General features: G+C 46.0%; 1 long non-coding RNA gene across 3 annotated transcripts; it reads right to left on the bottom strand.

Moving 5' to 3' along the window:
• Positions 1-2,736: 2,736 nt before the first annotated feature.
• LOC122204479 lies at positions 2,737-11,670 on the bottom strand. 3 transcript variants are annotated; one of them, XR_006195687.1, is made up of 6 exons: positions 11,439-11,670; positions 6,546-6,707; positions 6,017-6,071; positions 5,768-5,840; positions 3,856-4,023; positions 2,737-3,313 (listed from the first exon to the last, which is right to left on the bottom strand). It is a non-coding gene; the product is annotated as an uncharacterized LOC122204479 (long non-coding RNA). The 3 variants fall into 3 exon arrangements; XR_006195686.1 differs by having other exon boundaries at positions 3,836-4,023; XR_006195688.1 differs by lacking the exon at positions 6,546-6,707.
• Between the last annotated feature and the right edge of the window lie 1,346 nt (positions 11,671-13,016).

Raw genomic sequence — 13,016 nt, forward strand, 5'->3', positions numbered from 1 at the left:
TGGAACAGCCCTTCTCTGCTGGTGGCGTCCCGATTCACAGTGCTCAGGGTGCCCTCTCCTCTCACGGGGAGAGGGAAACTCCTTGGAGATTTTTTAAGTTTTTTTTTTTAAGTTTATTTATTTTGAGAGACAGAGCACAAGCAGGGGAGGGGCTGAGAGAGGGAGAGACAGAATCCCAAGCAGACTCTGCACCATCAGCACAGAGCCCGACGCGGGGCTTGAACTCACGAACTGTGAGATCATGACCTGAGCCGAGATCAAGAGTCGGACACTTAACCGACTGTGCCACCGAGGCGCCCCTTTGGAGATTCTTAAAAAGGGCAGTAGATGCCAACTGGACTCATTAAACCACTCGCCATGATGTGAGGGGAGGGAACAGGGCGGCCATTCACGCATTCACCTGCTTCTTCGTTCAGAAACATTTTACCACTTGCCTTGTGGGAAACCCAGGAACAGAGAGCTGTTTATTTTTTGTTTATAGCTGTCGTATTCCCAAAACACCTTTGCTCATTCCTTCCATGGTTTCTCATATCTCCATTTTGCAGGTGGGTAGCTCGAGGCCCAGAGTGAGTGGGATTTGCCTTAGTGGCACACAGCAGGGAGGGGCGGGTGGGCTCTAGGACTCCTGTCCAGAGTCAGGTCTGTGTGTCCACACCCAGCACCCGTGCTGCCTGCGGGGTCCCTGCGGAGTGAGAACCAGGCCTAGCCAAGGGGCCCCCAGCAGACGTGAAGCAATGCTCCTACCTCAGTTTCCCTGAGCCGTAGTGAGTAGCACTGCCCATTGAGGTGTTGGCTTCTACTTTTCAGGTGTCTGCTATTATTAGGAACTCTGAACTCTGGCTCTGAACTCCAACAGATGCCCATAGTCCTTCCTGGTTCCCTCTTGCCTTCCGCTGGCGTTCCTCCTGGTGGCCCTGCCTCCTGCCCTGCCACTTTCCACCCTCCGCAGTGCCTCTCACGGTCCAGGCTTGCTCTGCCATATCCCCACCCTTCCCGTGCTTCCCCAGGAACCAGGCCTGTTGAGCCACCAGCATCCCTTCGCCCCGTTGCTTCACGAATGGTGTCCCCTCAGCCTGGCACAGCCTTCCTCCTATGGGAACACATTATTCATGGAGCACTGCCCCCTGAACACGTTTGCCCCACGTCTGCTGGGCACCAGTGCTACAGGGGCAAGCACCGGGATTTACCCAGGGGCCCCAGGGCCTCATTGCTAAGTAAGCTGGGAGCCGGAGGGGTAACAAGCATTATTTAGGCCAAGCAAGGGGTAACAGTCATGGAGGAACCACCTGTGCAAAGGCCCTGAGGTGGTCAGCGTGAGGCACTCTCATCCGTCCCTCTGAGTTCGAGATGAGGACAGTGGCCATCCTACCAAACCCTGCCCTTTCCTACCCCAACATCCCTCCTGGGCTGCCTTTATAGTTGAGGACCTGGAGTCTGTATCCTGCTCTGTCACTGCTTATAGCTGCATGACCTGGGGCAGTGGCTTCCCCTCATGATGCCTCAGTTCCCTTCTCTGTGAAATGGGAGAGAGGCTGTGAGAGTAGTAGGCTTTGGGAAAGTCTAGATGAGTATGTATAACGTACCCCAAATGGTACTGTGCTCCGTAATCAATGTGCACTGCTATTTTCTATCATTATGATCATTACCACCCATTTTGTTCGAAGCCGATAAGACTTTTGGAGGCAATTCGGGCCAGTGGATAGGGTCACAGACTTTGCCATTAAATTCGGGAGTCAAGTGTCAGCTCCTCCACACGCCTGCTGTGTGACCTTGGGGGAGTCACTCAACCTCTCTGAGCTGCACTTCCCTCCTCCATAGCATGGGGAGGATGATTCTAAGAGAGCCTCCCAATATGCGCTGCACACATTGGCATATGCACAGATCAGGTACCTGAAACCGCTCTCCTTGGTTAGGCCAGGGGAGTGCAGTAGACAGGGACGGAAGGGAGAGAGTGGGGACACGGGGGACACTGTGGACGTGCTCTTACACACCTCTGGACGATTCGGTTCGCTCCAACGAGCATGTGTTCCTTTTGCAATTAAAACAAAGAAGCCCCAGGAGCGGAAAAGTTAAATGAAGTCAAGGCACCGCCTGTCTCCTGGGACATCACGAGGTTTAAATGAGTCAGTACGTGTATAATGATTGGAATGGGGCCTGGTTTGTGGTACAAGCTGAGTGAATGTTAGTTGTCATGATAAGAGTAATAATAATAATATAAAATAAAATAAAAAGCAATAATTATTATCATTGGAACTATTACTTTTCAAGCAGTTCCACAGCATGATATCATGAACATCAGTCATGTAACTTCAGGAGAAGCCGGGGTCCCCTTTTGTACTGGGAGTGTGGGGTGCTGAGAATCACATTCTAGGGAGGAAGGTGAGAAGCCCTAAGGTGGTTCTGGGCAGGATGCCAGCAACCCCCCCCCCCTCCGCCGCCTTTACCCCTGGGCAGCCCCCTCTCTCTGGTCTAGCACTGCCAGCTCTGGGGGCCCCTGAGCACAGGGGTGGGGAGGGCAGGTGTGTCCCTTCAGTCTTAAGACTGGGATGCCCTTGAAAGTCTGAGAAGGCTTGAGGGGCAGGGAGGGGACTTCTGGGCAGAAACCGAGTCTGGGCCAAGCAAGTGTGACTGACATCAGCCCTCGTCCAGCCCTGACAGGTTAGAAGGCATGGGAAAGAGGTCCCTGAGATGGCCCAAGGGATGGGGGTTGTGGACTCCCAGCAACTGGCCCAGGGAGAAGCAGGAAGATTTGGTTTTATTTTTAAAATGATGAAGACGTTAAAAGAGTCCTGTAAGCATTTCACAGAATGGGTCTCTGTAGATGTCATTTACATAACAAGTGTCTAAATCATCAGTAATGGGGAGGAAACTGCAGATAAGGACGGAGCAGAGACGTTCTGGCAGCAGAGGCTTTGAGTAGCTATTTCAAGTCTGTGACAACGCCCTGTGGGTTTGGGGTTCTTGAAAGATGGGGAGAAAGTAGTGGGAAAACAGCCTCGGGTGTGGCTGGGGATTGGGGCTGATCCATGCCTTGTGGGCCTAGAGCGTAGAACTTATATATTTTTGGGTGGCACTTTTTAAGAAAAAGAACCCAGAATTACGTGTCAGATCTAAGAAAGGGTCACACAAGTGAGGGCCCTGCGGCTTCAGCCTCCGTGGCTCCTGAGGAAACCTGCCTCTGGTGATGCGTCAAACCCGGAGTTGTAGTAGGAAGACCTTTGTCCGCAGGTCTGCTGTGCCTCAGTAGCCCGTGTGACCTTGACCCGGCCACCTGTCCCTCCGCTGATCTCAGGAGATGATGCATTTGAAGGCCCTGTTCATGCATAAGAAAGAGAGGGCAGCAACACCAAGGATTTCCTCCTTGGGGAGAGATCAACAGCACGAGGCTTTTTAAAGCCTCCAAATAGGCTGCTGTACCATATTTAAATGCTGTTTTGATTCATGCACCCATTAAGCTACTTTATAGCTGACTGATGCCTTATTTTTATTCTTGTTTCAAAACTAATTGCGTATCATACAGAGATGCCAACAATGTGGTAAAGCCTCCTATTCGGCCAGAGCAGACCTTCCTCTGTTGACTCTAGGTCCTCCCAGCCCCCTGCCATGACCCGCACTATTGTGGCCTGAACTGTGAGCATGATGTGTGCATGCACGCTCTTAGGGGTTCTCTTTCTGGAGTCCTCTTCCCTCTATAGTTTATGCTGAACACACTGACATGCACGAACATCAGTGCTCAAGCTCGTGTGTTGCTTTGCTGGCTTTGGTCCCAGCTCCCTGTAGTCCACTCCCATCCAAGTCAAAACAGCATCAGGTCCGGTTTTACCCAGCAACTCACGTTGTGTCATCAGGAGTTACCTTCGCCCTCTGCTTTCCATGTTGGCCTCACTGTCTAGTCAGTTTGTTGCGGGTGGTAGCCCCAACAGCTCCCCAAGGGAATAGAGTTTCTTGTTCACAAAAGTTCTGTGGCAAGTCCTGGCATGGGTTTGCTGGGCCCAGGTCACACGTCCAGCCTTCGATCCGTTACTAAAACAAAAGGCATGAAATCCACTGATTGGCCAGATCTAGGTTATGTGCCCACCTTTTGATTCTGTAGAGAATTAACATCCCCCAAATTATATAGACTAGGAAAAACTGATGGGGCAAGGTCTTCAAAGGAAAAAAGATGTATTATTGGTATAAGATGAGGAAGTAAAGGGCAGGCAGGAAACATAGTCACAGATGTCTACGGTCCCATCCGGGACAGTGGAGCATCCTAGGATCTGAAGGGATAAGTACACCCCACAACTGGTGGAAAACCCAACTCAAAACCCCTAAGAACTGCACGTAACACCAGGTGTCATGGAGCCTGGACTTAAGAACCAAATGGAGACAAGAAGAATTGGAAACAAGCACAGGCTTTCCTGCTGGGGCTGCTGGCCTTGGGGGCTTGGGGATGGATATGGCACAGGTGCCCAGAGGCTGTATCAGTAGGGAACCTGGACACTGATGGCAAACAGCATGAGGATGAGAACCTCTGGAGGGATTCTCCTCGGAGTTTGTTAGAAATAAGACATCTTTTTTTTTGAGAGAGAGAGAGAGAGAGATTGAGTGTGAGCAGGAGAAGGGCAGAGGGAGAGGGAGAGAGAAAAATCTTAAACATGGAGCCTGACATAGGGCTTGATCTCACAATTGGGAGATTATGACCTGAGCCGAAATCGAGGGCTGGACGCTAACCGACTGACCCACCCAGGCGCCCCAGAAACATAGCATCTTGAGCCCCACTCCAGACCTCCTCCATCAGAATTTGAATTTTAATCAGGTGCCCAGTTGATTTATGTGCACTGCTAAAGACTCATCTCTCATCTCTTAGCCCTCACATTCAGGGGTGGTGGGACCTATGTTAGGTCTTTAATTCAGACTTTCTGGAAGACAGTGTGGTCGTGTGTATGAGGGAGCCTTAAAAATATTCATGCTTTTTGATGGAGCTGCTATTTCTACTTCTGAGACTGTTGCTTAGCAAAGTCATAAGAGGCAGGGACAAAGAATATTATGCACAAAGATGTCAATTGCAGTATTATTTATACTCAGAAACTACTATGTATTCACAAATAGGAAAGGGCAAAGTCAAGTATGACACATTGAACATTGACTGCTGTGTTACCATTTGAAATGTTGCTTTAAAAACAATTTTTTGGGGAATAAGCAGGGAATATAGTGATAAACCAGAGAGACGCAGTGCCTGGCCTCGTGGAGCTGACATTCTACTGGGCAAGACAGACAGTAAGCAAGTGGACAAATGAGACAATTTCAGACCGTGACCAGTACAACAAAGAAAGAATGGGGTTATGTGGTAGAGAATCCTGGGTGGGTTGGGGAGGACTGTTCAGATGTGGCAAATAGGGAAAGCTTGTCCTAGGAGCTGTCATTTAAAGTGAAATCCAAAAGATGAGAGGGATCCAGAGAAACAAACAGGTAGGAAAAGATCATCCAGGCAGAAGGAATGGGAATTAGCAGGATGCTGGAGGTGGGGAGATTGGCTGTTTGGGAGATGTGTGGCTGGAGCAGGGTGAGCCAGGAGGAAGCTGGATGCTGAGGAAGCTGGAGAAACGAGCAGTCCCAGACTCCTCCGGGCTTGTAGGCTGTGGGTAGAGTATGTCTTTTGTTCTTAAAGTGTTATTAACAGCGGATGGAGAAGGAAAATGATATCAGTAAGAAGGCAGAATAGGAGGTCCTAGCGTATCTCCCCCCACAGAAACACTGACTTGCCAATCACCTACATACAAAATACCTTTGTGAGAGCTCTGGAGTTCAGTTGAAGGTATCAGCACCCCAGTGGACCACAAAATCCAGCATCAGTCACACTGAAAAGGGTAAAAGGAGCAGTTGCACTTTGCATGCATCATCCCTCCCCCGACCAACAAAACTCAGAGCCAAGAGAGATCCCCGCAGCCCATGACTTCTCTCTCCCTCAGGAGAAAGAACAAGAGAAGGTCCAGCTTCCTGACCTTTGGGGGCAATGCCCAAAAGCCCTGCTTACCTTGGCACATTAGAGCACTGAGGAAATTGGTATGGCTTGGATCATCGGAGAGCAGCTGAGAACAAAGTAAAGGGCAGACGCTTATAGCAACTAGCATGTATATCCCCAAACCACAGCCCCCCACAGATGGGGCTCCACACATCCCCACACATGGCATGCAGATCTCAGCATCTAGGAAGGATCTCGGCAATAGCCTTGATTCTGCAGGATTGGGAGAAGGTGCACAACTCTGAAACTGTTTCCTCAGGAGGGATGGAGAGAAGTGGAACTTTTACCCATTGTCCTGGCATATTGATGCATTACCCTATGGAAAGGGGGTGGTTAACTCTTGGCACTCAACATGGCTGCGTAGGGTAGAGAGAGGGCACAAAATCCTAAGGCATGCTTTACAGAGGGGAGGGGAGGAAGTGGAACTTGCACCCAGTGCCCTGGCATATTAGGGCAATGCCCTAGGGGAAAGCAATGGGTAACTCTCAGCACCTGGCATGGCTCTGTGGGATTTAGAGAAGGCACACAATCCTAAGATTACCTCCCCAGAATGTAGTGGAAGTGGAGTGGTCCATAGAAAAGGTTTGAGAGATATCCAGAATCTTTAGGCAGGCTGTCTGATGAAGGTCTTTTCTTCCCAAATCCTGTCCATAAATACTGGAAGAGGTGACTACTTCTTTATATATGCAGACACCACCACAGGCTATAAAGATCATGAAGAATCAGGGAAACATAACATCACCAAAGGAACAAAACAAGACTCCATTAACTGACCCCAAAGAAATGGAGATCTATGAATTGCCTTACAAAGAATTATAAATTGTCATTTTAAAAATCTCATTGAACTATGAGAGAGCACAGATAGACAACAAAAGGTAGAAAAACAATCTATGATCAAAATGAGAAGTTCAACAAAGAGAAACCATAAAAAAGAACCAAAACAAATTCTGGACCTAAAGCACACAATGCCTGAATTGAAAAAGTCAGTACAGTAGCAGACTTGATCAAGTAGAAGCAAGAATCAGTGAACCTGAGGAGAGGATATTTGAAACTGTCTACTCAGAGGAGCAAAAAGAAAGAGGAATAAGAAAGAGTTAAGAAAGCCTACAGGATTTATGGGGCACCATCAAGAAAACCAATATAAAATAATGGGTGTTCCAGAAGAAGAAGAGAAGGAGAAGGTGGCAGAAAGCTTATTTAAAGAAGTAATAGCTGAAAACTCCCCAAATCTAGGAAGAGAGATGGACATCCAGATTCATGAAGCCCAAAAGATACAAAATAGGTTGAATCTAAGAAGGTCTACAGTGAAGCACATGAGAACTGTCAAAAGTCAAAAAGTTTGAAAACAGCAAGAGAAAAGCAACTCATATACAACAGAACTCCATTAGGATTATCAGCAGAATTGTTAGCAGAAACCTTGAAGGCTAGCAGAGAGTGGAATGATATATTCAAAATGCTGAAGGAAAAAAATCTACCAACCAAGAATACTCTACCTGGCAAAATTCCTCTTTAAAAATGAAGCAGAGGAGCACCTGGGTGGCTCAGTTGGTTAAGCATCTGACTCTTGGTTTTGGCTCAGGTCATGATCTCATAATTTGTGAGTTTTAGCCCCACATTTGGGTCTGCACTGACAAAGTGGAGCCTGCTTGGGATTCTCTCTCTCCCTCTCTCTTTGCCCCCTACCCGGCATCAAAATAAAAAATAAACTTAAAAAAAATAAAAATGAAGGAGAGATCAAAACTTTCCCAGACAAACAAAAATCAAGGGAGTTTGTTATCACTAGACCTTTTTTTTTTTTAATGTTTATTTGTTTTTGAGAGAGAGAGAGAGAGAGAGAGAGAGTGTGTGTGTGGAAGTGGAGGAGCAGAGAGAGATGGAAACACAGAATCTGAAGCAGGCTCCAGGCTCCGAGCTGTCAGCACAGAGCCTGATGCAGGGCTTGAACTCACAAACCACGAGATTATGACCTGAGCCAAAGTTGGATGCTAAACCTACTGAGCCACCCAGGCACCCCTCACTAGACCAAGGAGAGTTTGTCAAGTTGAAATGAAAGGACACTAAACAGCAACACAAACGTATATGAAAGTATAAGTCTTACTGGTAAGGGTGAATATAAAGACAAATAAAGAACAATGCAATACTGTAATGATTATACACAAATCACTCTTAATCCAAGTATAAAAGTTAAAAAACAAAAGTATTAAGGATAACTAAAACTATAAAAATTTGTTAAGGGTGCACAATATAAAATATGCAAATTGTGACATCAATAACATAAAATGTGTGGGGGGGGAGTAAAAGTGTAGAGTTTTTGTATGTGGTGGAAATCAAGTTGTTATCAGCTTAAAATGGACTGTTAAAACTATAAGATGTTGTGTATAAGCCTCATGTAACCACAAAGGAAGTATTTAAAGAAGATACACACGGGGCGCCTGGGTGGCGCAGTCGGTTAAGCGTCCGACTTCAGCCAGGTCACGATCTCGCGGTCCGTGAGTTCGAGCCCCGCGTCAGGCTCTGGGCTGATGGCTCGGAGCCTGGAGCCTGTTTCCGATTCTGTGTCTCCCTCTCTCTCTGCCCCTCCCCCGTTCATGCTCTGTCTCTCTCTGTCCCAAAAATAAATAAAAAACGTTGAAAAAAAAAAAATAAAGAAGATACACATGAAAAAGAAAGTAATCAAAGCATATAATATCAAAAAAAATCATCACATCATAAGGGAAGACAGCAAAAGAATAAGAGGGGAATAAAATAACTACAAAAGAAACAGAAAATGATGAATAAATGCCAATAGTAAGTCCTTACCTATCAATAACTAAGTGTAAATAGTTTAAACTCACCCATCAAAAGCCATAGAAAGACTGAATGGATAAAACAACAGGCTGCAACTATATATTGAGTACATGAGACTTTAGCTTCAAAGACACACAAGGGCTGAAAATGATGGGCTAGATAAAAGATACTCCTTGCAAATGGTGACCAAAAGAGAGTAGGGGTGGTTATACTATATGAGATAAAATAGACTTTAAGTCAAGAACTATAAGAGATAGAGAAGATCATTATGTAATGATAACAGGTTTAGTTCAACAGGAAGATATAACAATTATAAATATGTATGCACTGAACATCAGAGTTCCTAAACATATAAAGCAAACATTGACAGTTCTGAAGGAGACTTCAGTAGGAGGAGACTTCAATGCCCAACTTTCAATAGTGGACAGAAAATCCAAATGGAAAATCAATAAGGAAATTGCATATTTGAACAACTCTATAAACAAAATGTACCTAAAAGACATATAGAGCACCCAACAGTTGCAGAATACACACTCTTCTCAAGCACACACAGAACATTCTCATAGATAAAACACATAACAGGTCACAAAACAAGTCTTAACAAATTTAACAAGATGAAAATCATCCCAGGTATCTTTTCTGTCTACAGTGGAATGAAGCTAGAAATCAGTGACAGAAGAAAATGGGAAAATTCACAGATACATGGAAATTGAACAACATATCCTTGAACAGTCATTGGAAAGAAAAAACTAAAAGGGAAATTAGAAAATATTTCAAGACACATGAAAATGAAAATACAGTATACCAAAACCTTGCAAAAACAATATTAACAGGTACTGAGAAACACCTCCGTAAAAAAGAAAAATCTCAAATAAATAATCTAGCTTTATACCTCAAGGTTCTAGAAAAAGAACAGACACAGCCCAGAGTTAGCAGAAGGAAAGAAATAATGAAGATCAGAGCAGAAATAAATCACATAGAAAATAGAAAAATAGTAGAAAAAAAATAAATGAAACTAAGTTTGGTGGTTTGAAAAGAGAAACAAAATTGACAAACCCTTAGCAAGACTAAGACAAAAAAGAGAGGACATAAAGAAAATTGTAAATGAAAGAGAAGACATCACAACAGATGCCACAGAAATAAAAAAGAAAAGAAACGACTATGAATAATTTTATGCCAATAAATTGGACAACCTGCAAGAATAGGACAAATCCCTAGAAACATACAACCTACCAAGGCAGAATTTGGAAGAAAGAGAAAGTTTGAACACACTAACAATAAATAAGAATATTGAATCAGTAACCAAACACCTCCCAACAAGGGAAAGTGAGACCAGGTGTCTTCACAGGTGAAGTCTACCATTCAAAGAATTAATAGCAATCCTCAAATGCTTCCAAAACCTACAGGAAGAAGCACGATACTTCTGAACTCATTTTATGAAGCCAACATTACCCTGACAGGAAAGCCAGATAAAATATTAGAAATAGAGTGACCATATGATTCAGCAGCGCCACCTCTTGGTACATACCCAAAGGAATCAAAATAATCTCAAGGAGATACCTGCACCCCCATGTTCACTGAAGCATTGTTCACAGTAGCCAAGACATGGAAGCAACCTAAATGCGTATCGACTCATGATGAACAAAGAAAATGTGGTATATAGTCTCAATGGGATATCAGTACGCCTTTAAAAAGAAGGAAATCCTGCCATTTGCAACAACACGGATGAACCTGGAGGACATTATGCTAAGTGAGATAAGTCAGATACAGAAGGACAAACACTACATAATACCACTTAGATGGGGAAGCTAAAATAGTCAGATATAAAAGAGAGTAGAATGGTGGTTTCCAGGGGCTGGAGAAAGGGGGAAATGGGGAGGTGATGGTCAAAGGGCACAGAGTTTCAGTTGGACAAGATGAGTAAGTCCTAGAGATTTACATGGCACAGTACCTATCATTAATATTGCCATTTTATATATGTAAAACTTTGCGGAGGGGGTAGATTTTTAGGTTAAGCATTCATATCAGAAAAAAATAACAGTTTTAAAAAAAATTTTTTAATGTTTATTTTTTGAGAGAGAGAGAGACACACAGACACACAGAGTGCAAGCTGGGGAGGGGCAGAGAGAGGAAGACACAGAAACCAAAGCAGGCTCCAGGCTCTGAGCTGTCAGCACAGAGCCTGACGTGGGGCTTGAACTCATGGGACACGAGATCATGACCTGAGCTGAAGTTGGATGCTTAACTGAATGAGCCACCCAGGCGCCCCAAGAAAAAAATAATAATAAATAAAGAGGGTGGAAGAAACTTTTGGAGGTGATGGATGTGTTTATGGTGTAGACAGTCATGACGGTTTTACAGATGTCACTTATCTCATACGTCATCAGGTTGTATACAGTAAATATGTACACCTTTGTGTAGGTCAGTTACACCTCAGTAGAGAGGTTAAAGAAAAAAGTCGACGGAGGGGACTCTGATTCGGTCCAGGTTGCTAAAAGCCTCAGGAATAGGGTCACTGGGGCACATTTCTAATCCACATTAAGTGAGCAAAGCTGGCATAGAACAGTACAAACTGTCTTTTGACTGTATAAAAAGATTAAAAAAAAAAAGCCTGGAGATAAACCTGCAAAAATGTTATAGTCATTACCTCCTGGTGGTGGGATTGCAGATGATTTATACTTGTTTTTCTTAAGCTTTTCTGTATTTCTTCCACACGAGAAAACACAATAGAGGTGATTTCAGAATCTGAATTTGTATCCAGTCGCAGTGATTAGTCGCAGACACCAGAATCCACTCTTTCTGGTTTGAGCAGAGTGGAATTTATTCCTGGGTGTTCGGATTGAGATTCCAGAACTACCAGGGAATAAACTTTGATGCGCCATGGCCAGGGACAGCATAGCCTGGACAATCAGCTAACCCTGCCTGAGACTGTTGCCACGGAAATACCACTGTCTGTGATGCTCAGGCCCAAACACTGGAGCCAGCTGCTGTGGGAGAACCAGACCTTTCTGTTCCCTGCCAGCTGGGGCGTCCCATCTGTCCACCGCTCTGTGTTGCTCACTTCCACCTTCTATACCTTGGGCAGGCATCTATCTAGAGCAGCTGAGACCACCCACAGAAACCTAGCTGCAAGGGTGTCTGGGAAATGTAGATTTCAGTTTTTTCCAGAGACCAACTACCACAGGGCATGGAAGGAGGGGATTGGCACCCTTGTTTAATGACTCAGTCCGCAAGGTCCACCACAGAATCAAAACAAGAGTGACCAGAATGGTTCCTTACACCCTTGACTTTCTGAAAGGCACATGAAGGCTTAATCATCCATTGTGTTGTCATAAGGACAACGGGAGGCTTTCTTAGTCCAGAGAGCACTGGCCACCAGCGTCCCTTGCCCTAGCCTCCTCAGTACACACTGGCCTGACTTCTAACTGCCAGCACCTCCTTGCTGCTGGAGACCCCTTGGCCACTTGGGCGGTAGGCCGAAGTGTGGAGATGGCGTTCCCGGGGCACTTCAGCCAGTACCCCAGCTGCCTTGCCTCTTGGCTGGGAGAGCTCTGCACACGGCTTCCTGGTGGCCCGGTTCCTGTTTTCCACAGTAGTGGGCTCCTGCACGGTGTGGATGGCTTGATAGCCTTGATTTGCTGCCTTCCCTTCCTTTTCTCACTTCCCTTCCCCCCTCGCCTTCACCTCCCAAATAAACAACTTGTGCCACAATCCTTGTCTCCAGGCATGTCTGGGGCCACTCAAAGTAACGCGTCCGTGGCCTACGCGTGCACACATGTGAAGCCTCATGCTGGCTCCGGGTGTTGGTTGAACACGTGTGAGGCTGCATTTGTGACCTTGCATCTGTTCGTGCCAGTTTGGAAAGGCGCCCTATTCCTGGTTCTCACCCCCTTCGGGAGGGAACCAGAGGGCTCCAGTATGCTCCCCGCCGCCTGCCACCTCACCCACGCTGACGCCATGGCCAAGCGTGCACGTGTAGGTGTCGCCCTCACCAGAGTTCTGCCCAGCCGTTCTCTGCCCTTTCTCCCCACAGCATTTATTACTCCTTCTGCCCTAAGACCGTGCTGCTATGCCTTGAGGTTCAAACATGAGCATGACCATCCTCGGTTTAAACAGGGACCGCTGTGTGCCGCTCGTAGCATGTGAGGTGGCAGCCAGCTCCGTTACGGGCTCACGTAACAAACATCCCCCCACCCCCTGCAGCCCGCTGGATGCCAGGCCCCAC

Source organism: Panthera leo, chromosome A2 (genome assembly GCF_018350215.1).
Source record: "Panthera leo isolate Ple1 chromosome A2, P.leo_Ple1_pat1.1, whole genome shotgun sequence".
In the NCBI taxonomy this organism is placed as follows: Eukaryota; Metazoa; Chordata; class Mammalia; order Carnivora; family Felidae; genus Panthera; species Panthera leo.